Source organism: Lithobates pipiens, unplaced genomic scaffold (assembly GCF_037356315.1).
Source record: "Lithobates pipiens isolate NorthernLeopardFrog02 unplaced genomic scaffold, aLitPip1_a1.2 Scaffold_22, whole genome shotgun sequence".
Taxonomy (NCBI): domain Eukaryota; kingdom Metazoa; phylum Chordata; class Amphibia; order Anura; family Ranidae; genus Lithobates; species Lithobates pipiens.
The window spans coordinates 35,219,445-35,243,161 of NW_027507784.1; positions in this window are offsets into that span (position 1 = coordinate 35,219,445).

The following is a 23,717-nucleotide window of genomic DNA, read 5'->3' on the forward strand; positions in this document are numbered from 1 at the left end:
GGGGTCATTTGGGGGGTATCTGTACTGTCCTGGAGTCTTAGGGCCTCGAGAAATGAGATGGACCATCAGTACATCAGGACTGATCCATTTTCAAATATACAGTGGGGCATAAAAGTATTTAGTCAGCCACCAATTGTGGAAGTTCTCCCACTTAAATAGATGAGAGAGGTCTGTAATTGTCATCATAGGTATCACCTCAACTACGAGAGACAAAATGTGGAAACAAATCCAGACATCACATTGTCTGATTTTTGAAGTATTTTGTCAATTTCAAAAGTTCATCTCAAGACTTTGTTATATATCCTTTGTTGGCAATGAAAGAGGTCAAACGTTTCCTGTTATGCCCTGTACACGCGGTCCGATTTTCCGATTTGCACAAAGTTTGAGAGCAGGATCTAAAATTTTCCAACAACAAAATCCGATCGCAGAAATTCGGATCGTGTGCAGACAATTCCGACGGACAAAGTGCCACGCATGCTCAGAATAAACTAAGAGACAAAAGCTATTGGCTACTGGCCCGTTTTATAGTCCTGATGTACGTGTTTGAAGTCACCTTGTTCAGAACAATCAGATTTTCTGACAACTTTGTGCGACCGTGTGTATGCAACACAAGTTTCAGCCAAAATCTGTTGAAAAAAATCTGATGGATTTTGTGGTTGGAATGTCCGACTGCGTGTATGGGTCATTAGTCTTCACAAGGTTGTCACACACTGTTGCTGGTATGTTGGCCTCCATGTCCTCCATGCAGATCTCCTCTACAGCAGTGATGTTTTGGGGTTGTCACTGGGAACCACGGACTTTCAACTCCCTCTAAAGGTTTTCTATGGGGTTGAGATCTGGAGACTGGCTAGGCCACTCCAGGACCTTGTAATGCTTCTTTCGAAGCCTCTCCTTCATTGCCCGGGTGGTGTGTTTGGGATCATTGTCATGCTGAAAGACCAAGCCACGTTTCATCTTCAATGCTGGTGGAAAGAGGTTTGCCCTCAAAATCTCATGATACATGGTCCCATTCATTCTTTCATGTACACGGATCAGTTGTCCTGTTTCCTTTGCAGAGAAACAGCCCCAAAGCATGATGTTGCCACCCCCATGCTTCACAATAGGTATGGTGTTCTTTGGTTGCAACTCAGCATTCTCTCTCCTCCAAACACGACGAGTTGTGTTTCTACCAAACATTTCTACTTTGGTTCCATCTGACCACATGACTGTATATGCATATATTCTGTACCTCATCTGTATCATCCAAATGCTCTCTAGCAAACCTCAGACGGGCCTGGACATGTACTGGCTTAAGCAGGGGGACACGTCTGGCACTGCAGGATCTGAGTCCCTGGCGGCGTAGTGTGTTACTGATGGTAGCCTTTGTTACGTTGGTCCCAGCTCTCTGCAGGTCATTCCCTAGCTCCTCCGTGTGGTTCTGGGATTTTTGCTCACAGTTCTTGTGATCATTTTGACCCCACGGGGTGAGATCCTGCGTGGAGCCCCAGATTGAGGGAGATTATCAGCGGTCTTGTATGTCTTCCATTTTCTAATTATTGCTCCCACAGTTGCTTTCTTCACACCAAGCTGCTTGCCTATTGCAGATTCAATCTTCCCAGCCTGGTGCAGGTCTACAATTTTGTTTCTGGTGTCCTTCAACAGCTCTTTAGTCTTCACCATAGTGGAGTTTGGAGTGCGACTGTTTGAGGTTGTGTCTTTTATACTGATAACAAGTTCAAACAGGTGCCATTAATACAGGTAATGAGTGGAGGAGAGAGGAGCCTCTTATAGAAGATACAGGTCTGCGAGAGCCAGAAATCTTGCTTGTTTGTAGGTGACCAAATACTTATTTTCCACCATAATTTGCAAATAAATTCTTTCAAAAATCAGACAATGTGATTATCTGAATTTGTTTCTACATTTTGTCTCTCATAGAGGTATACCTATGATGACAATTACAGGGCTCTCTCATCTCTTTAAGTGGGAGAACTTGCACAATTGGTGGCTGACTAAATACTTTTTGCCCCACTGTGTGCATATATACACACACACCATACCCGCTTGCTATGGGGGCACTCCTTGCTTTGCACCCACCGAATGCTACACATTCGAGTCAATAGAGAAGTCCCACAACTGTGTACAATACATGTGATTGGGGCACATTTGTCAGCAAGAATGGGGTTAATAAAGGAGGTGAGGAAGCAACGGATGTCTTCACCGCCTGTCAGTAGACACTGGAACGGGAACTTTAGAGGCAAAGGAGACTTAGATGGATGTCTAAATCTCCCCTTAGGCCCTTTCCACATGTCTGTTCAGCCGGAAATCTGTCGGCTGATCCCAGCTGAGCAGGCGGATGGATGGTCCGTGTCCACTGCGCTTATGTAGAACAGACACAACCTGCTCTCCTCTATGGGTGGTGGGATGTAAACAGACCGCCAGTCCGTTTACACCTGACTGCCATCTGATTGGCTATATGGATTGGGAACGGATCCCCAATCATCTGTTTTTAGCAGATTGGATTGGATGTAGACGGGTGTAAACAGACATAAAACCGTTTATATCCGCCGCTCCATAGAGGATAATGGAGGGTCCTATTGGGTCCGCCTGAAAAACTGACAGGCAGACCCAAACGGTCCAACCAAGTGAAAGTGGTTCTTGGGGGTTTATTTTATTTATTTATTTTTACAGGCACAATTTAATTTATATATAAAAAATATATATTTAATTATAATATATATATATATATTTTTTAAAACAGATTTCTTTTATAGGCACAATTTTTTTTTATTTGTTTTTTTACAGGCACAGTGTTTTTTTTTTTGTTTTTTTTTACAGATCTTTGTTCAAGGGGGATCGGTTTCGAGAGACATCAGGGGTCTGAACAGGAAGAGACTGAAGTAATCTGAAGGCAGATGGTTACTTAAAGAGGAAGTAAACCCTCATGGGTTTACTTCCTCTTTCATTCCCTGCAAAGGTAAAGCATAATGGATTACTGTGCATCGCATAGTAGCCCATTATGTGTCACTTACCTGACACAGGAGCCAGCGAAGTCACCGCTGTCCCCTGTAGTCCAGCGCATCCATCTTCTCGGTGGGTCTCGCCGCTCCCATTCGGCGAAGCCGCGATGACGTCACACCCGCGCATGTGCACGGGAGCCGCCATTTGCCGCATATCGCCGTTGACCGCGGCGCGCTCAGTGCGCCTGCGTGCCGCTGTCTACGACGCATGCGCCATAGACAGCGGTACCTGTCTTTCGGCAAATATCTCCTAAACCGTGTAGGTTTAGGATATATTTCTTGGACCTACAGGTAAGCCTTAATCTAGGCTTTCCTGTAGGTCAAAGTTGGTTGTAAGGGTTTACAACCACTTTAAAGACATGCTTATCAACCCCCCCCCGCTCTCCATCCTGACAGTCACTGATGTCCTGGGCAGCAACTGCAGCCAGTGGGAGGAGGTGGAGAGAGAGCCGTCACCAGCGCTGCATGGATGGGGTGCCGGGGATCGGTGAGGATGGGGGGACACTGCAGGGAAGGGGGTCACAGTGGTTGGATTGCTCTGTAAAAATTTTTTAGCACTGTGGCTGGATGTAATTGTTGGTGGGAGAAGCAGCGGCAGAGGGGGATCATGCCTGCGGGGGGACAGCTCCTTTTAGGGTGCGGGGGAGGGGATGTTAGTGGCAGAGGAAGGGGGGACATTTTAGTGGCCAGGGCAGCAGGTTGGGTGGATGGACAGAGAACAGATGGAGACAGGCAAGCAGCGACGGTGGTGTCACATTTTAGATTAATAACTCTGATCAGTGGATTTTAATTGACTAATCAGAGTTATAGGATTGTACAGCAGAGTCTGCTGCTGTGTTCATTTTGTTGACTAAAATTTAAACAGTTGGGATGACTAAATACGACTAAAACTAAAATGGCATTTTAGTCAAAAGACTGAGACTAAAACTAAATTGAAAATTGACTTCAAAATTAACACATGTTTATAATTCAATACCATCAATAATAACATTCGATTTTTCACTCCAGCACTATATAATGAATTTGGAAATTGTATAGAAATGTTCAAATAATGCATTAAAATATAATTATATCCATTAGATTTTAAATGACTAAAATTAGTTTTAGTCGACTAAAATGTACTGGAGATTTAGTCAACTAAATACAACAAAAACGACAAAAATAATGAAAACAATTGCAGAAGACTAAAATGGAACTAAAACTAAAATGTAATTTTAGTACTAAGGTCGCGTACACACGGGCGGACTGTCTGCCCAACTTAGTCCGCTGAACAGTGTTTCAGCGGACAATCCGCTCGTGTGTGGGCTTCAGCGGACTTTTTCAGCGGACAGTCTGATGAACAAAGTCTTACGGAATTTCCGTAAGACAGTCCGTCCAAACTTGGTTTCAGCGGACAGTCCGCTCGTGAGTAGGCTCGTTCGACTAAGTTTGGCGCATGCTGAGAAAGGATTTACACGGCGAAGGTTGCATTGCAGTGTATTGGACGTCGAATTTCTCGTCCCGTCGTACGTGCCGTTCACGTCATCGCGCACGCTTTCAGTGGACTGTCTGTTCGTCGTGTGTGGTCAAGTCCGTTCATGCAAATTTTGAATGGACTGTCTGTCGGATTGTCTGACGAACTTAGTTGGGCGGACAGTCCGCCCGTGTGTACGCGGCCTAAGACTAAAACTAAATTGAAATTTCCTGCCAAAATGAACACTGGTCTGCTGAACAATTTTGTTATAATCTTATAGTGAGTGAAGTGACATGTGATTATAGCAGAAGGAGAAATGAGATCCGTACATCGTACAGACCTGGCAGTGAAAGGGTTAATGGTGCTTCCTCAACATCTGTTTTAACATAAAAATGAATCACCACCACACCACAACCGTGTAATGAATGGGTCACGTTTGGTGAGTGGCACTGCCCACTGAATGTAGGTACGCCAGTCTGCCGAGTCACAGCTCCATTTGCCCATTCAAGCAAGGAGCCCTGACCTGGCCCCGCCCCCTCACTGCTCCAATTGGCTATCTGACTTTGATTGACAGCCGATGGAGCCAATCAGGAGGAGAGTCCCAGACAGCTAAGACACTCGTGGACATGGTTGGATCGAGAAGGGGCTTAGGTAAGTATTAGGGGGTGCTGGGGAGACTGCTGCACACAGAAAGCTTTTTATCTTAATGTAATGTAATGTATGAGCCGCATGCATCTTACAGCAGGGGTGCGGTATGTCCTGGTTCACCGTTTTAGCTCCGATTTCAGACCAAATTTTGGGATGAATTCAGACCTGAAATTACCAAAAGACATTCAGAGATTTTTGCAAAAAGCACCGGACACGCTGCGGAGATATGGGAACCGGCTCCATAGAGAGACAGTCACAATCTCCTCATATTGTAAATTAAATGCGGGGAACCCTCATCCAATTCACAATGGTGTGATCCCAGCCTGAGGGGGGGCGGTTGAGTGGGCAGTAAAATAAACCTCCAGAAAGAAATATGGAAATATGGAAATAATCCAGAAAAATGATCTACAGTGTGCATGAGGCCTTCAATCTGAAGTTTAATCTGATTATACGAGGCGTCTTCACAAAGTTTCCACATTTTAAGTCTATTAAATATTAATAATTAGAGTCCCAGAAATACTGGAGAGGAGATTTGTAAGGGAAAAAATAAAGTCCAGGAACTGGACAACTTACCGAAGACTGGAGTAATTGTATCCGAGAAAAAAATAAAAATAAAGAGTTAAATGTATAAAACATTCTCACCAACAGAAAGTAGAATAAATAGTATATAGATGCCCCTTAACATAAAATGTGCCCATCAGATACCCCTGTAAATCCTGAGAGGAGGCAGGAAGGGGGAGCTGCAGAGGTAGCAATAGACATGTGCGGTTTGTTTCGTTATGAATTAAAATTCAAACAAATTATTGTTTTTTGGAAATTCGGATGTATCTGAATTACAATATTACCGAATTTAAATCCTAAAAAACAAAAAAAAAAAAAAAAATTGGACAAAATTTGATTCTTTTTACAATTGTATTGAACACTTTTAGAATTTGAACAGTTTTCAAATTCAAAAAGTTTTCGAATTTCCAAAGAGAATAAAATAGAAAATAAAGGACTAGAATAGAAAAAAATAGACTAGAAAAAATTAAAATAGAAAATACAAGAACAGAATAGACTAGAATATAATAGAAACAAATAGAATAGAATAACATAGAAAGAATATAACCATCTTCTGTAATTCAAATTTATAATAGAATAAATTTGAATTTGAATACATAAGAAAATAGAACAGAAAAGAATAGAATAGACTATCCTAGAGAAAATAATAGAATTAAAAAACAATAGAATAAAAAGAATATAACCATTTCCCAAAAATATAATCAATTTGAATTTGAATACAATAGAAAATAACAGAATAGTATACAAAAAACAACAAAAAGAAAGAATATAACCCTCTAGATTTGAATTTGCACGACTGAGTAATCGGCCTGGACTGGAAGGGGGTGAAAGTGTCCGGACTTCAAGTGGTTAAGACGAGTGGATTAGTAACAAACTGCTCTTCATAACACTCACATATGATTGAAAAAACTGAAACCCAATGAATGAAAGGGGCGGGTGAGGGGTAGTCAGGCTGGGGAGGAGAGGACTAGATGAGGCTGGATGTCCTCCAGCCAGGAGATGAGGTGGTCTCTATCCGACTTCCTGCAGCTTCTTATACACATTGTGAGACGCTCACAGGAAGGTCAGAGGTCAGATATAAAGTGATCTCCAGGCAAACAGATAAATACACAGATAGAATATATATCATAGAATGATTTTATCTGATAATGGATTTCTATTTCTGTCCATCCAGTTCTGAGATATACACAGCTCTGTCAGGGGGATGACACCACTTTCTCTGATGTGATTATATTGTATGTCTGGTCAAAACTTTCTCTGGGGGGAGGGGGGAGGGTTAGATCCTCTGTCAGTTTTCACTTCTATCTACACTTCCTGTCGTGGTGACATCAGTTTCATAACACAGGAAGTGAGGGGACATTTCCAGACACAACAAACAGAAATAAACATTTTTTCTATGAGTGGAGGAGGGGAAGGATAGAATCTCTGTCAGCTATTATTAGGAAATATGGTACAGCAAATGGTGATCATTCATCCAATCCGGAGGGGTGACTCCTTATATAGAAATGGATGGAGGAATGGATTATAATTCAGATTTATTTTATTGATTGCTGTAATCATAACCAACATGTTTCAGGTGTTAATCTCTCCCCTTCATCAGGGCTGTAGGTGGGAATTATTAGTGTAAAGTACAAGGTGCCATCATTGGTGACATGTTATGTTATACAATGTCTGGAGTCTTTTCTTCCTCCAGTCTAGATTTTTATTCCTCTTTGTGTCCCTGGTGTAAGTTTTCTGTCTGGTAAAACTGTTGTCACTGGGACAGGAAGTGAGGGGAAATCTCTCTAATGGAGCCCCAGATAGCAATTCAATCCTTGATTGGAACTAAACTTCCCCCACTCTATTCAAAGTCTGACTGGACATTCACTTCAGTGAATACAGTTGTTTCATGTAAATGATCAGCAGTAGACCAATACGGTCATCTCTCTCCTCCTATCAACATGTTCATTGTTAGCTTATATGTAGGGCAGACCATCTGATTGGCTCTCAGTGCTGTCAGGTGAGTAATAGGAGTCCTGACATTCCTGAACTAAGGAAAACTCTTCTCCATCAGATATCTCTCACACAATGACAACAAATCTGTACTAATCTGATGTCACAAGAATTAGATGTGTTCGGGTTCAATCCCTTATTTGTATCTATCAGGTAGAGATATAATGGAAGGAGGGAATTCCTCCACTACAACATTCACATCTTCCAGAGACAGTGGAGGGACATGAGAGCTCCATTTATTGATCATTGTGTCCAGTTATGATGGAAAGACGGTCATTAGAGTCCCAGAAATACTGGAGAGGAGATTTATAAGGGAAAAATAAAGTCCAGTAACTGAACAACTTACCTCCTGGAGTAATTGTATCCCAGAAAAAAGAAAAAGAAAAAGATAAATGTATAAAACATTCTCACCAACAGAAAGTAAAATATTCATACAGGACATTTGGGGCACTTTCAGAAAACATGAAATATAATAGAAGTCTATGGAAAAGATCAACTAACTGGCATGAAAGCTGTGGGTACACTGCGCCAAAGCACAGCAGCTCAGTGTAAAGCTGTGGGTACACTAGGGGCAGATCCAGAGTCTATTCTCAGGAGGGGCACTGCCAGAAAATAAGGTGTTGCTTACAGAACTGTAATTAACCCCTTCCTGCCGAGCGTATGCAGATCTGCGTACTCGGCTTCCGGGGGGTATACCGGGGTGATGCCCGCACCTGCAGGCATCATCCCGGTACCGTTTTTTCCAGCGGGCAATTGGCTATCCAGCCATAACAACCGAAGCGGCTAAAAGCCGCTCGGCTGTTATGCCGGAGGAGCGGGAGGGGACGCCTCCCGCCGCCTCGCGCCACTGTCACCGGTGCTCCCGCTCGATCGGGAGCACCGATTCAAGATCTTTTAGACCCCCGATACCTCCATAAAGAGTACCTGTCACCACCTATTACTGTCACAAGGGATGTTTACATTCCTTGTGACAGCAATAAAAGTGATCAAATTTTTTATTTTTTTTAAAAAACAAACAATTTAGTAATTTTAATATAAATAAAAACAAAAAATTATTTTTTAAAGCGCCCGCCATCTGCCGCGAGCACGCGAAGAAAAGAAAACGCATACGGAAGTCGCGTGCACATATTTAAAACGGTGTTCAAATCACACGCGAGGTATCGCCTCGATCATCAGAGCGAGAGCAATAATTCTAGCACTAGACCTCCTCTGTAACGCTAATCTGGTAACTGTAAAAAAAATTTAAAGCGTCGCCTATTGAGATTTTTAGGTACCGTACTTTGTCGTCAATCCACGAGTGCGTGCGATTATAAAGTGTGACATGTTTGGTATCTATCTACTCGGCGTAACATTATCTTTCACATTATGCAAAAAAATTGGGCTAATTTTACTGTTTCGTTTTTTTTTTTTTTTAATTCATGAATGTGTCCCTTTTCCCAAAAAGTTGCGTTTAAAACACCGCTGCGCAAATACCGTGTGACATAAAATATTGCAACAATCACCGTTTTATTCTCTAGAGTCTCTGCTAAAAAAATATATATAATGTTTGGGGGTTTCAAGTAATTTTCTAGCAAAACATATGGATTTTAACTTGTAAACACCAAATGCCAAAAATAGGCTTAGTCATGAAAGGGTTAATGTATCATACAGTCCTGATTGGATAGAGGGGGAGCCAATCGGCAATATCTGCCAGCCACCTGCGATTGCTCCCCACAGAGATAGAATGGTGGTCCGCCTATGTAAACAAGGCAGACCGCCATTCTGTCAGAGATGAACAGAGTGATCTTGTGTTCCTGCTAACCAGGAACATGGAGCACTCTGTTCATCTAGTGAATCCATCCCTCACAGTTAGCAAGAACCCCCTAGGGATACACTAAGGGCACTTTTATACCTGGGCGTTGGGGGCTTTGGCGCTAAAATAGCGGCGCTTTACCGTCATTTTAGCGGTGCTTTTCGCCTGCTAGCGGGGAGCTTTTAACCCCTGCTAGCGGCTGAAAAAGGGTTAAAAGCACCCGCAAAGCACTGCTGTAGCAGCAATTTTAATGGGCAGGGACGCTTTAGGAGTGGTGTATACATCGCTCATTAAGTGCCTCAAAGATGCGGATTTTAAGACTTTTTTTTAACGTCCTGCCAGCACACCGCTCCAGTGTGAAAGCCCTCAGGCTCACACATTGGAGTGAGAGGAGAGGCACTTTACAGGCGCTTTGCAGGCGTTATTTTTAGCGCTATAGCGCCTGTAAAGCGCCTCAATGTGAAAGGGGTCTGAACTCTTTGCTCGCCCCTGATGTTTTTTTTTTTTTTTTTTTTAATCTTTATTTAAGTTTTTTTCCATACAAAAAATATAAAACATAGTTTACATAGTTTACATATACCTATGCATCCTACTCCCCCCCCCCCCCCTATAGCCCTACTACCTCTTCATATTTCTTCGTTGATTTAAACAGTTTCCATTGCTTCCATTTCTTTCGAAATTTCTTTTCCCCGTTCTCCTCATCCTCTTCCCATCCCTCCATTCTATACATGTCCTCTACTTTTCCTATCCATTCTCTCAATTTTGGGGCTTCCACCTGTCTCCAGTTTTTGGGTATCAAGCTCTTTGTTACATTTATTAGGTTTCCTATGAGGCCTTCTTTGTATTTTTGGGTTGGGGTGTCTGTACCATGGAAAAGGCATGTCCATGGATTTTCTAGTACCTGAATTCCTGTTATTATTTTTATTAAAGTTAATGTTTCTCTCCAGTAATTTCTAATTTTTGGGCATTCCCACCAGATATGTGCCGCACTCCCATGCTGTCCACACCCTCTCCAACACATCCCAAGTTGCTCTTCCTGGTATCTCCTCATCTTGTCTGGTGTCCTATACCATCTAGCAAGACTTTTGTAATTCATTTCTATTGTATTAAGATTTTTCGATGTCCTGTGCGTTAGGTGCAGAATTTTTTCTATATTCTGTTTCTCCCCTCGTGGCCCTATTTCTTCTTCCCATTTTTTAATATATATAGGTACCTCCGTCTCGTCCACTTCTCTCAGCATCTTATATATCTGTGAGATATTTACTCTTTTTATTTTCCCCTCACACATCCGCTCTAAGACGTTGAGATCTGTTCCACATCTCAATGGTTGTGGCAATGATGAGACAAAATGTCTGAGCTGGAGGTACCTCCATCCGTCTATATCCATGTACTCCTGTAATGTTTCTAACGTGTTTATTTTACCCACATTTATTATGTGTCTCAATTGAATATCTTCTCTTCTAATCCAGTGTCCTCCCATAGTGCTCTTCCCCGGTGGGAATAAATTATTTTCTTTTATTGCCATTAGTGGGGAGTTATATTTCCACTTATTGCGCTTGTGAATTCCGTCCCATATCCTAAAAACATTTTTTGTGAGTGCAAGTGTTGTTGGTCCAAGTGATCTGTGTTTTGGTGGTATCCAAATTTCCTTTCCTAATCGTGTCTCTGTGGCGCTGTGTTCTATTGTCACCCATCTTTTTCATTATCTATTTTTGTCCACTCCACCACCCGTGTTAATACTATAGATTCGTAATATTTCTTAAAATCCGGTACTTTTAGACCTCCCCTCTCTTTTCCCAGTTGTAATACCTTTAAGGCTATTCTAGGCTTCTTATTTTTCCAAATGAGCTTGGTTATTAGTCGTTTAATAGTATTAAAGTAGACTGGAGGGATATATATCGGTAACATCTGTAACTTATATAATATTTTTGGTTGTATGATCATCTTAAGGGCATTGATCCGGCCAAACCAGGACAATGGTTTCGTCATTATTTTTTTGTATCTTCTCTTACTTCATCCAGTAGGGGGATATAGTTTATCTCATAGATTTTCTTTAATGAGGCTGCCAGCTTTATACCTAAATATTTAATTTCCTTTTTCCATAGGAAGGGGAATTCGCCCTTGATATCCTGTTCTTCCCCACTGCTCGTGCTGACACTTAAAACCTCTATTTTTTTTAAATTTATTTTAAAATTTGATAGATCTCCATACTGCTCGATACTCTTTACCAAATTTGGCATAGAGATTCTAGGTTTTGTCACATAAAATAGGACATCGTCCGCAAATGCGGCTACCTTATGTACCTCTTCCCCCAGCTCAATTCCTCCTATATCAGGATTTTTCCTCACTGTCTCCAGCAGTGGTTCCAAAGTCAACACGAACAGTATGGGTGACAGTGGGCTACCCTGTCTAGTCCCATTATACATTCTAAAGGGGTCAGACAAGTTGCCGTTTACCCTTACCACTGCCTTTGGGCACTCATAGAGTGTCTTTATCCAATTCAGGATTCGGGTACCAAATCCCATTTCTTTCAACGTGCCCAGCATAAATCCCCAGTCCACTCGGTCAAATGCTTTTTCTGCATCTATTGACAAGAGAAGACTGGGGATTTTGCTCTCTTGGGCCTTCTGGAGAAGCAATAATGTCCTCACTCCATTATCCCTTCCCTCTCGGCCCCCCACGAACCCCACTTGGTCTGGGTGGACCAAGTTCGGGACTATTTTTTTCATTCTGGTAGCTAATATTTTTGCGAATAATTTTATGTCAGTATTTAACAGTGAGATTCGTCTATAATTTGAGCATATCGTGCCATCCTTCCCTTCTTTCAATATTGTAGAGATAATTGCTAGAGAGGCTTCCTTACCCAATCCATATTTTATATCTAGGCCGTTAAAATATGCACATAACCTTGGTGACAAAATTTCCCCAAATTTTTTATAAAATTCTATTATATAACCGTCCGGGCCCGGGCTTTTCCCTCCTGTTGTTTCTTTTATTGCTTGGTTTACTTCGGATATTGTTATGGGGGAATCCAATTCCTGTACTGTTTCCTGTGATAGTGTAGGGACCTTAGTACTTATTATATATTCTTTGATTTTCCCCTTTCTAATATTCTCTTGTTGCTCTGTCTCCTTTTTTCTCACCCAATATAATTGCTTGTAGTATTGTCTGAATACCTCCGCTATATCTTCAGTCTTATATTTGATCTCGTTATTTTTATCTAGTATTTTCTCAATATAATTTTTTGCTTTCTTTTTCCTCAATATCCTAGCTAAACTCTTACCATTCTTATTTCCCAGGAAATATCGCTCTTTCGTTATTTTATGATATTCTCTCCTTACTTCTTGCTCTATTGTTTCCTCCAGCTCTAGTTTTTTTATAGCTAGGTTCCGTTGTAGCCCCTGTATCTGTCCCTTTACATTTTGTTTCTCTATTTTGTGTTTTAATTCTAGTCTCCTAATTTCTTCTCTTAATTCCTTTACCTTTTTATTCCTTTCTTTTTTTCTTTTAGCCTCAAGTGAGATATATATTCCTCTTATGTATGCCTTATGGGCCTCCCATAGTATGTTCTCCGCCATCTCGTCGTTCCCATTTGAGACAAAGAAAAATTGCAACTCCTTTCTTATTGTTTCCTCTCCTTCTACATCTAATAGATCTTTATTTAGTTTCCAGGTAAACGGGGGTTTCTTTACCTCTGGGATTTTCATTCTCATGATTACAGGTGCGTGGTCCGACAGAGTCCTAATTCTGATATCCGTATCAACCACTTCCTCCAATAGCTGATGTTCCACCAGCCAATAATCTATCCTGGTGTACGTCCGATGCACGGGGGAGTAGAACGAATAATCTCGTTTCTTCGGATGTTGTATTCTCCACACATCTATCAGCTGGAATTCGGCCATCCATTGTTTAATTACATTTCGCTGCGTGTTCGCCGTCTCCCGTGCATGGGACGAACTATCCAGTCTCGGATTTATCGGGAAATTCAGGTCTCCTGCCACAATCACCCTCCCCTCCTTAAATTCCCAAAGTTTCCCCAGCGTCTTTCTCAGATAAATTATTGGGTTCTTATTCGGGCTATATATATTTGCCAAGGTATATTTTATTCCCCATAGTTTTCCTTTTAGAAACAGGAACCTCCCTTCCGGATCTCCCATCCTGCCCTCTACTGTAAATTGAATATCCCGGCCTATCCCCACTGCTACCCCCCTTGTTCTACTTGAGACTGAGTCTCCATAGTACCAGATAGGATATCTTGGGGAGTACAGTCTAATTTTACTTTCATGGGTTAAGTGCGTTTCCTGTAAGAACACAATCTCTGCATTAAGTTGCTCCAATTCTCTTAGTATCTTAAACCGTTTGTTAACTACATTTAGACCTCTCACATTATACGACATACAGTTTACCACTGTCATGCTGAAACCCAAACAATGCCCTTTACTCGAAATCTTGAGCTATAGGTTATTCTCCTCTCTCCCTCCCCCCCACCCTCCTCTCCCACCCTCACCCCCCCATGGCCCATCTCCGGGCCTCTTGCGTCTAACCTGGATATATCCCCATCCTGGTGTCTGCACCTCTTCCCTTGAGGTGGAGACCCCAACCCGGCGCCCCATGAGCACCTCCCCGGGTCCTGTGATCCCGGGGTGGGCCCTTAAAGAGAGAGACCCTTCCCCAGCCCCCCCACCCCCCCCCCCCAAAGAACAGCTTCCACCACCTCAATATATTTCCATAGCTTTAGAGCAGCCTTTTTACTACTTCTTCCCTCCCCCCCCTCCCTATACCCCTCGCCACCGCCTGCTCGCCCCTGATGTTAACCCCTTCCCTGCCAGTGTCATTAGTACAATAACAGTGCATATTTTTAGCACTGATCACTTAACTAGTGTCGCTTGTCCCCAAAAAGTGTCAAATGTCAGTTAGGTGTCCGATTTGTCCGCCTCAATGTCCCAGTCCTGCTAAGAATCGCTGATCGCCGCCATTACTAGTAAAACATAAATAAAATTTTAAAAAATTTGTAGACGCTATAACTTTTCCACAAACCAATCAATATACGTTTATTACGTTTTTGTTACCAAAAATATGTAGAAGAATATATATTGCCCTAAACTGATGAAGAAATTCATTTATTAGAAAAAAAAAAAAAACTTAGGGATATTTATTATAACAAAAAGTAAAAAAATATAATATTTTTTTTCAAAATTAACGGTTTTCTTTTGTTAATGATGCAACAAATTAAAACTGCAAAGGTGATCAAATACCAGCAAAAGAAAGCTCTATTTGTGAGAAAAAAAAAGGACTTGAATTTTGTTTGGGAGCCAGGTCGCACGCCCGCGCAATTGTCAGTTAAAGCGACGCAGTGCCGAATTGCAAAAAATTGCCTGGTCAGGAAGGGGGTAAATCCTTCCGGGGCTGAAGTGGTTAAGATTGAACAAGATGAAAATGTCAATACTAAAAGAGCAGGTTTTTTTTCTTCATAAATAAGTGGTATAAATGTATTCTGGGATTTTACACAAACTACTACTAGTACTTTTCGTACTCACTTTAATTCCTATACTTTGGTGCTCTGGTGGGGGGAGGGGCTTCTAAGGACCAAGTGAGATGAGCGGGATTGCAGGCAGCATCACCAATCGCCATCACTTCATGTGACAGACGGCCACTGCAGCCTCCATGTCTTCTTCATCCTGAGTGTCAGTGTCTTCATGTTCACGTTGTGCTGGAGACTTGGAGAAGATCATGGAGGGAGGAAGTGGGTGGAGCCAACACTCTTACACTAGGCGCGGAGGAGGAAGAAGGCTCTGAATGTGGCGCCTCGCTCTCCTCCCCCTAATCAGCAGCAGCTGGGATATGTATAACCTGACATCGCTGGCTGCTAACAACCAGTACAGCAGGCATTAGACAGGCCAGGCCAGCGCCGTGCCTCCACCCACCTCAGAGTCCTCCCTCCATCTTCTCCAGGCTCCAGCTTGGCATGAAGAGAATAGGGTCTCTCACTCTCGCTGCTGCTGATGTGAGAGAGACTCGGGATGGGAGTCATTAATATTTTTGGGAGGGGCAATTGCCCCATTGTCCCCCAAAGATTTGCCCCTGGGGTACACTGCACCAAAGCACAGCAGCTCAGTGTAAAGCTGCCCAAAGGTGGAGCATTTACTTGTTACCAGCCAACAATTGTGACCAAAAATTCCCTATGCCTCTTCCTAAATACCTCACACTGTCTACTTTCCAAAAAGGGGTCATTTGGGAGGTATCTGTACTGTCCTGGAGTTTTAGGGCCCCAAGAAATGAGATGGACCATCAGTACTGATCCATTATATATATATATATATATATATATATATATATATATATATATATATATATATATATATATATATATATATATTTACACATACATATACACACACCATACCTGCTTGCTATGGGGGGCACTCCTTGCTTTGCACCCACCAAATGCTACACATTGAAGTCAATAGGAAAGTCCCACAACTGTGTACAATACATGTGATTGGGGCGCATTTGTCAGAAAAAATGGGATAAAACATGTCTGTTCAGCTGGAAATCTGTCCGCTGATCCCAGCTGAGCAGGCGGATGGATGGTCCGTGTCCACTGCGCTTATGTAGAACAGACACAACCTGCTCTCCTCTATGGGTGGTGGGATGTAAACAGACCACCAGTCCGTTTACACCTGACTGTCATCCCATTGTCATCCCATTGGCTATATGGATTGGGAACGGATCCCCATTCATCTGTTTTTAGCAGATTGGATTGGGTGTAGACGGGTGTAAACGGACATAAGACCGTTTACATCCACCGCTCCATAGAGGATAATGGAGGGTCTGATTCGGTCCGCCTGTGAAAGGTCCATTACTAATTTTTTTATTTATTATTTTTACATGCACAATTTTTATTTTTATATTTTTTTTTAACTGATTTCTTTTTTTCAGCCACATTTATTATTTTTTAAATATATTTTTTTTTACCTTTTTACAGATTTTTGTTCAAGGAGAGATCAGTTTGGAGAGACATCAGGGGTCTGAACAGGAGGAGACTGAAGACAGTCACTTTCTCCGCAGCCTCAGCTGCACTGTAGGTGAATGAGATAGGAGTCTGCATAGAGACTTCTGTTCAACTGAAATATAGTAAACAGTGATTACTATACCTCAGTAATGAGTGATCAGAAGTGATCGGTACCTGATCGCTCTGTTCATTCAAAAAAGAAAGGGGGTGGTACAGATATGCTTACCAGCCCCCCCCCCCTCCATCCAGCTGTAACTGGCAGGAGGGGGTGCAGGGAGAGCCGGTATGCAGCACTGCATATACCAGGCATTGGGGATCGGTGATGGGGAGGGGGGATTCTGCAGAAAGGGGGGGTCATGGGGGTCGTTTTTCATAGAAAGGGGACTGGAAAACACATTTCCTGCCCCCGCTCTCCATCCTGACAGTCACTGATCTCCCGGGCAGCAGCTGCAGCCAGTGGGAGGAGGTGGAAAGAGAGCCGTCACCAGCGCTGCATGGATGGGGCGCTGGGGATCGGTGAGGATGGGGGGACACTGCAGGGAGGGGGTCACAGTAGATTGCTCTGTAAAATTTGTAGCACTGTGGCTGGATGCAATTGTCGGCGAGGGGGTGCTGGCGAGGGGGAACTAACATCCCTCCTGGGAAGGGATGTTAGTGGCAGAGGAAGAGGTAGGGTGACCAGATGTCCTCGGTTTCAGGGGACAGTCCCCGGATTGAGGACACTGTCCCTGGACCAAGTCTGTCCCCGGATTTGACTTCAACAGGAGCTGGGGCAATTTTTGAAGACAGTGCAGAATAAAAAAAAAAAATCTGAATTACACACCCCACTCCTACTAGCTTAGGGGGGGTGCATTCTTCCATCATTATTATTATTATACACAATTTATATAGTGACAACAGTTTACGCAGCGCTTTACAATGTATAGGGGGACACAATTACAGTACAGTTCAATACAAAAAGGTAGAGGAGAGCTTACATTCTGAAGGGAGGGGGTGGTGGTACAAAAGGTAATAGCTGCAGAGAAAGAGAGTCCCTGAGCAGAAGGAGGGGAAAGGATAAGCGTAGGGACGGCATGACCGGTGTGGACAGCACAGTCATGCTTTAGGGAGAAAGATGTGTCCCCTTTAAGAAAAGGGGAGTGGCCGGGTCAGGGAGGCGCTCCGGTTAGGAAACTAGTAGGAAGGAGGGGGAGTGACGTCGGTGGTGAGCGGCCGAGGAAAAGTTTCCCACCACCCTCCCGAGTATGGTTATTTATAATAGGGGCTGTAAGGACAGCCCATGGCAGTGGTTGGGTCTTTGGAGGAGGAGAATATGGATGTTGTATGCATATATAACATGGTTGGTACCCATCTGTTCTATGGGGTTAGCATGGTTGGTACCCATCTGTTCTATGGGGTTAGCATGGTTGGTACCCATCTGTTCTATCGGGTTAGCATGGTTGGTACCCATCTGTTCTATGGGGTTAGCATGGTTGGTACCCATCTGTTCTATGGGGTTAGCATGGTTGGCACCCATCTGTGGATGGGGTTATCAGGTACCTTCCGGTTCACGGGGGGTTAACCTGGAAGGGGTAAAAGGTGGGTCACTGAAAAAGTTGAGTACCGTCTCCGGGGGCTTTCGACTGGAGGCCTAAAGTTAAAAGAAGTTTGTCGCAGTGACCAGTGGGGTGTGTTCCCCTCAAAGACCCCAAAACTACATAAAAGTTGGTTTAAGAGTTATTTAAAATGTTATTTATTTAATTTCAAATTATTTGTTAATAAAAGGCCATCAAGGCCATTTACTCCACAATCTTGTCATGTCATTTGTGAAGGGATTTGGAGGGTTAGATATTTTGTTTAACGGGTGGCTGAAGTGACTGTGGGTTGGGTCCTTCATATGTCATGATTTGATGTGGGGGTTGAAACAAAACAGCAGGGGGGTGGCCTTATCTGTGCCCCTTTCTGATGATGATGTGCTGGTCGGAGCGGATGGACTATTTCTTCAGTTTCCGGCACATGCCCATTCAGCTCCGCTCACATGTTCTGCCTTGGCTCAAATCCCGGCCAGCCGCCTGCCTGATTATCTCCTTGCCTTCCCCGTCAGAGTCATTTTCCTCCACTCCCCACCTAGTAGTAGCCGGGGCCTGGAAAGTGAGACCTGAGAGGCTGTGAGGCCGGCGGAGGCGACGGGCAGAGAGAGGAGCTGAGCTCAGCTGATGATGTCCAGCAGCAGGAATAGAGGGGGAGGGGATCCAATCGTGGGGCTGCCAGTGCCTTCAAGGCTTCAACACAGGTGAGCTTTGGGGGTGTCTGTGAATAGAATACATTGCACTTTGTCTGTCTCTCTGGCATAATGGATGGTATCAGAACTCACAGGCAGCAGCACTTATTGGTCAGAAGTTAACAAAATCAGCACCCAGCAGCCATGTTATGTGACACACTGTGACAGAGCCAGCCAGAGCCATGATAGAGCGCCCCCTGCCTGTGAGTTATCATAATGCTGATGATCTTAACCAGTTTCCGATTGTCTGATAGCCGATTTACCGCTAGCGGGCGGTCACGCTGCGCAGGATCACTTATATACGTGATCCTGCATTTCTGGGTGCCAGAGCCAATCAGCGGATTCGGCGGATTCACCTAGTGGTCTGCCTATGTAAACAAGGCAGTGCGCCAATCTGTCAGTGTGGAAGACATTGATCCTGTGTTCCTGCAAAGCAAGTACAGGGATCTATGTCTTCCCTTAGTAAAAACACCTCCCCCACAATGAGAAAACACTTGTTAGGCACACATTTAACCCATTGATTGCCCTAGATGTTATCCTCTTCCCAACCAGTGTCATTAGTACAGTGACAGTACATATTTTTTTAGCACCGTAATCACTGTATTAATGTCACTGGTTTCCACAAAGTGTCAAAAGTGTCACTTAGTGTCCAATTTGTCCACCGCAATATCGCAGTCCTGATATGAGTTGCTGATTGCTGCCATTACTAGTAAAAAAAAATAAACATGTGCCCGAATTTCATTTAAAAAATCTGGTCACCTTTGGAAGGGGGGATTTTAGTGGCCAGGGCAGCAGGTTGGGTGGATGGACAGCGAACATATGGAGACAGGCAAGTAGCAGCGGTGGGGGGGGGGGTGTCGCATTTTAGGTTAACCCTTCCATGACTAAGCCTATTTTAGACATTTGGTGTTTACAAGTTAAAATCCGTATTTTTTGCAAGAAAATTACTTAGAACCCCCAAACATATATATATATATAGTGAAGTTTGGGGATACTAGCTCCGCGGGATTAAGTGCATAAACCGTTGTCAGGTGAAACCAAAATATATTTATTTATAATTAAATCAAAAATAAAGCTTTTCTTCAGCATGTAAAAAGCGTAAATTAAAGTCTGCTTATCTTCAGCACAAAATACAAAAAGAAAAGCACCTACAGTTCTGTAGATAGGTCTTCACCAAAAAGAGTCCTTGCAGAGATCTTTTTGCAGCCTCCAAAACAGCAAACAGCAAATAGTAAATAGTAAATAGTAAATAGTAAATATAACAACACAGCCAGACAGCTCCTCAGACAGGTGTTCATCTCCTTCTCCTCCACACCACCACCTCTCTGTCTACTTCCTGTCTTATAGGCTGTCAGTCTTCCTGGAGGCCGTTAACCCCCTGTGGTCAGGGAGGGAGGCTCTTTCCCACCCAAATGTCACTTTAGAGCCTCCCAAATTCTGGGTCCCAATTACCTCTCTTAAAATATAGAGAGGACTGTGAATCAGTCTTCTCCCGAAAACTATACCCGGAATCTGTCACCCATTTTTGGGTGACCCCCTGAGGCCTACCATGATTCCCTTAAAGGGACCACATCCCGAATATAGGCGCCACATAGTACCCGTCCAGGACCCAACCTTGGCGTCCTGTACAAATTATATATATATATATATATATATATATATATATATATATATATATATATATATATATAATTTATTTATTTTAGCAGATAATCTAGAGAATAAAAGAGCGATTGTTGCAATATTTTATGTCACACGGTATTTGTGGAGCGGTGTTTTAAAAAAAGATAATTTCCTTAATTTAAAAAAAAACGAAACAGTAAAGTTAGCCCAATTGTTTTGTATAATGTGGAAATTGATGTTACACTGAGTAAATAGATACCAAACATGTCACACTTTATAATTGCACGCACTAGAATTATTGGTCTCGCTCTGTCAATCGCGCCGATACCTCACATCTGGAATTTGAACACTGTTTACATATGCGGGTGCGAATTCCGTATGCGTTTCCTTTGCTGCGCGAGTTCGCAGGAACAGGGCGCTTTAAAAAAAAATTCTTGTTTATTTTACTTAATTTTATATGATTAAATTGTGTTTACAAAAAAAATTATCATTTTTATTGCTGTCACAAGGAATATAAACATCCCTTGTGACAGGTGACCCCCGATCCCTCCTTTGCACTTGAAAGTATTCAGATCACCAAAAACGGCGAATCTGAATACTGTATTCTTTTTAAAACCGGCGCCATTGGCAGCTGAGTAACCCGGAAGTGTCATTGTGATGTCACTTCCATGTTTACATTCAGGAGCCTGGAATGAAGCCATTTCCAGCTTCATTCCAGTCTGTCTCTAAGCAATGGAAGTGGCGGGTCTCAGATCGGAACTCCCGGTGGGACGGGAGGCCCGGTAAGAGTGGCAAGAGGCGGGGGAGGGGGGATATCCTCTCCCGCTCCTCCGATATAAAAGCCGAGCAGCTTTTAGCCGCATTGGTTGTTATATCTGGAAAGCCGATTGCCAGCTCTAAAAAATGGTACCGGGATGATGTCTGCAGCTGCAGCCATCATCCCGGTATAACCCCAAAAGCCGAGTATGCATATCTGTGTACGCTCGGCGGGAAGGGGTTAATAACTCCGATCAGCGGATTTTAATCGACTGATCAGAGATATAGGATTGTACAGCAGAGTCTGCTGAACAATTTTGCTATAATCTTATGGTGACTGAAGTGACATGTGATTATAGCAGAAGGAGAAATGAAGTCCGTACATCATACAGACCTGGCAGTGAAAGGGTTAATGGTGCTTCCTCAACATCTGTTTTAACACAAAAATGAATCACCACCGCACCACAACCGTGTAATGAATGGGTCATGTTTGGTGAGGGCCACTGCCCACTGAATGTAGGTGCGCCAGTCTGCCAAGTCACAGCTCCATGTGTCCATTCAAAGACAAAGCCCCCCGAACTGACCCCGCCCCCTCACTCCCCTGACTGGCTAGCTGACTTTGATTGACAGCCATGGGAGCCAATCAGGAGGAGAGTCCCAGACAGCTAAGACACTCGTGGACATGGCTGGATCGAGAAGGGGCTCAGGTATGTATTAGGGGGTGCTGGGGAGGCTGCTACACACAGAAGGCTTTTTATCTTAATGCAAATAATGCACCTTCTGCCTTTACAACTCCTTTAGGCCGGGTTCACATATGAGCCGCATGTGTCTCACAGCAGGGGTCCGGTGCATCCTGGTTCACCGTTTCAGCTCCGATTTCAGACCAAATTTTGGGATTGATTCAGACCTGAAACGATCAAAAGAAATACACTGGACCCGCTGCGGAGATATGTGAACCGGCTCCATAGAGAGACAGTCACAATCTCCTGATATTGTAAATTGAATGTGGGGAACCCTCATCCAATTCACAATGGTGTGATCCCAGCCTGAGGGGGGACAGTTGGGTGGGCAGTAAAATAAAAGCTCAGCTGAGAGTTGAACCTCCAGAAAGAAATATGGAAATATGGAGATAATCCAGAAAAATGATCTACAGTGTGCATGAGGCCTTCAATCTGAAGTGTAATCTGATTATACGAGGCGTCTTCACAAAGTTTCCACACTTTTTTTAAGTCTATTAAATATTAATAATTAGAGTCCCAGAAATACTGTAGAGGAGATTTACAAGGGAAAAATAAAGTCCAGTAACTGGAGAACTTACATTTATCTGGAGTAATTGTATCTGAGAAAAAAAGAAAAAGAAAGAGTTAAATGTATAAAACATTCTCACCAACAGAAAGTATAATAAATAGTATATAGATGCCCCTTAACATAAAATGTGCCCATCAGATACCCCTGTAAATCCTGAGAGGAGGCAGGAAGGGGGAGCTGCAGAGGTAGCAATAGACATGTGCGGTTAGTTTCGTTATGAATTAAAATTCAAACAAATTATTGTTTTTTGGAAATTCGGATGTATCTGAATTACAATATTACCGAATTTAAATTTAAATCCTAAAAAACGAAAAAAAGAATTTGGACAAAATTTAATTAGTTTTACAATTGTATTGAATACTTTTAGAATTTGAATAGTTTTCGAATTCAAAAAGTTTTCGAATTTCAAAAGAGGATAAAATAGAAAATAAAGGAATAGAATAGAAAAAAAGACTAGAAAAGATTAAAATAGAAAATACAAGAACAGAATAGACTAGAATATAATAGAAACAAATAGAATAGAATAACAAAGAAAGAATATAACCATCTTCTGTAATTCAAATTTATAATAGAATAGAAAAGAATAGAATGGACTATCATAGAGAAAATAATAGAATTAAAAAACAATAGAATAGAATAAAAAGAATAACCATTTCCCAAAAATAGAATCAATTTGAATTTGAATAGAAAATAACAGAATAATATACAAAAAACAACAAAATAGAAAAAATATAACCATCCAGATTTGAATTTGCATGACTGAGTAATCGGCCTGGACTGGAAGGGGGTGAAAGTGTCCGGACTTGAAGTGGTAAAGTGGTTGTAAACCCTTACAAACCACTTTGACCTACAAGTAAGCCTAGATTAAGGCCTATAAGTCCAAGAAATATCTCCTAAACCTATACGGTTTAGGAGATATTTACAAAAAGACAGCCACCGCTGTCTAAGTCACATGCGCCATAGACAGTGGCGCGCAGTCGCACTGGGCAGGCCGCAGATCGCGGCGATATGCCGCTCGTGTCACCCCCTGTGCGCATGCGCGTGAGTGACATCATCACGGCTCCGGCGAATCACAGCGCCGAAGCAGCGAGACCCGGAAGTCACTCCGGGATACATGGCAGCGGCGAACATGAAGACGGAGGACCGCTTCGGGGGCTTCATTCTCAGGTAAGTTATTCATAATGAGCTAGTATGCTATGCATACTAGCTCATTATGCCTTTGCCTTGCAGGTTGATTTTTTTTTTTTAAACTGCCTTTACTTCCTTTTTAAGAAGAGTGGATTAGTAACAAACTGCTCTTCATAACACTCACATGT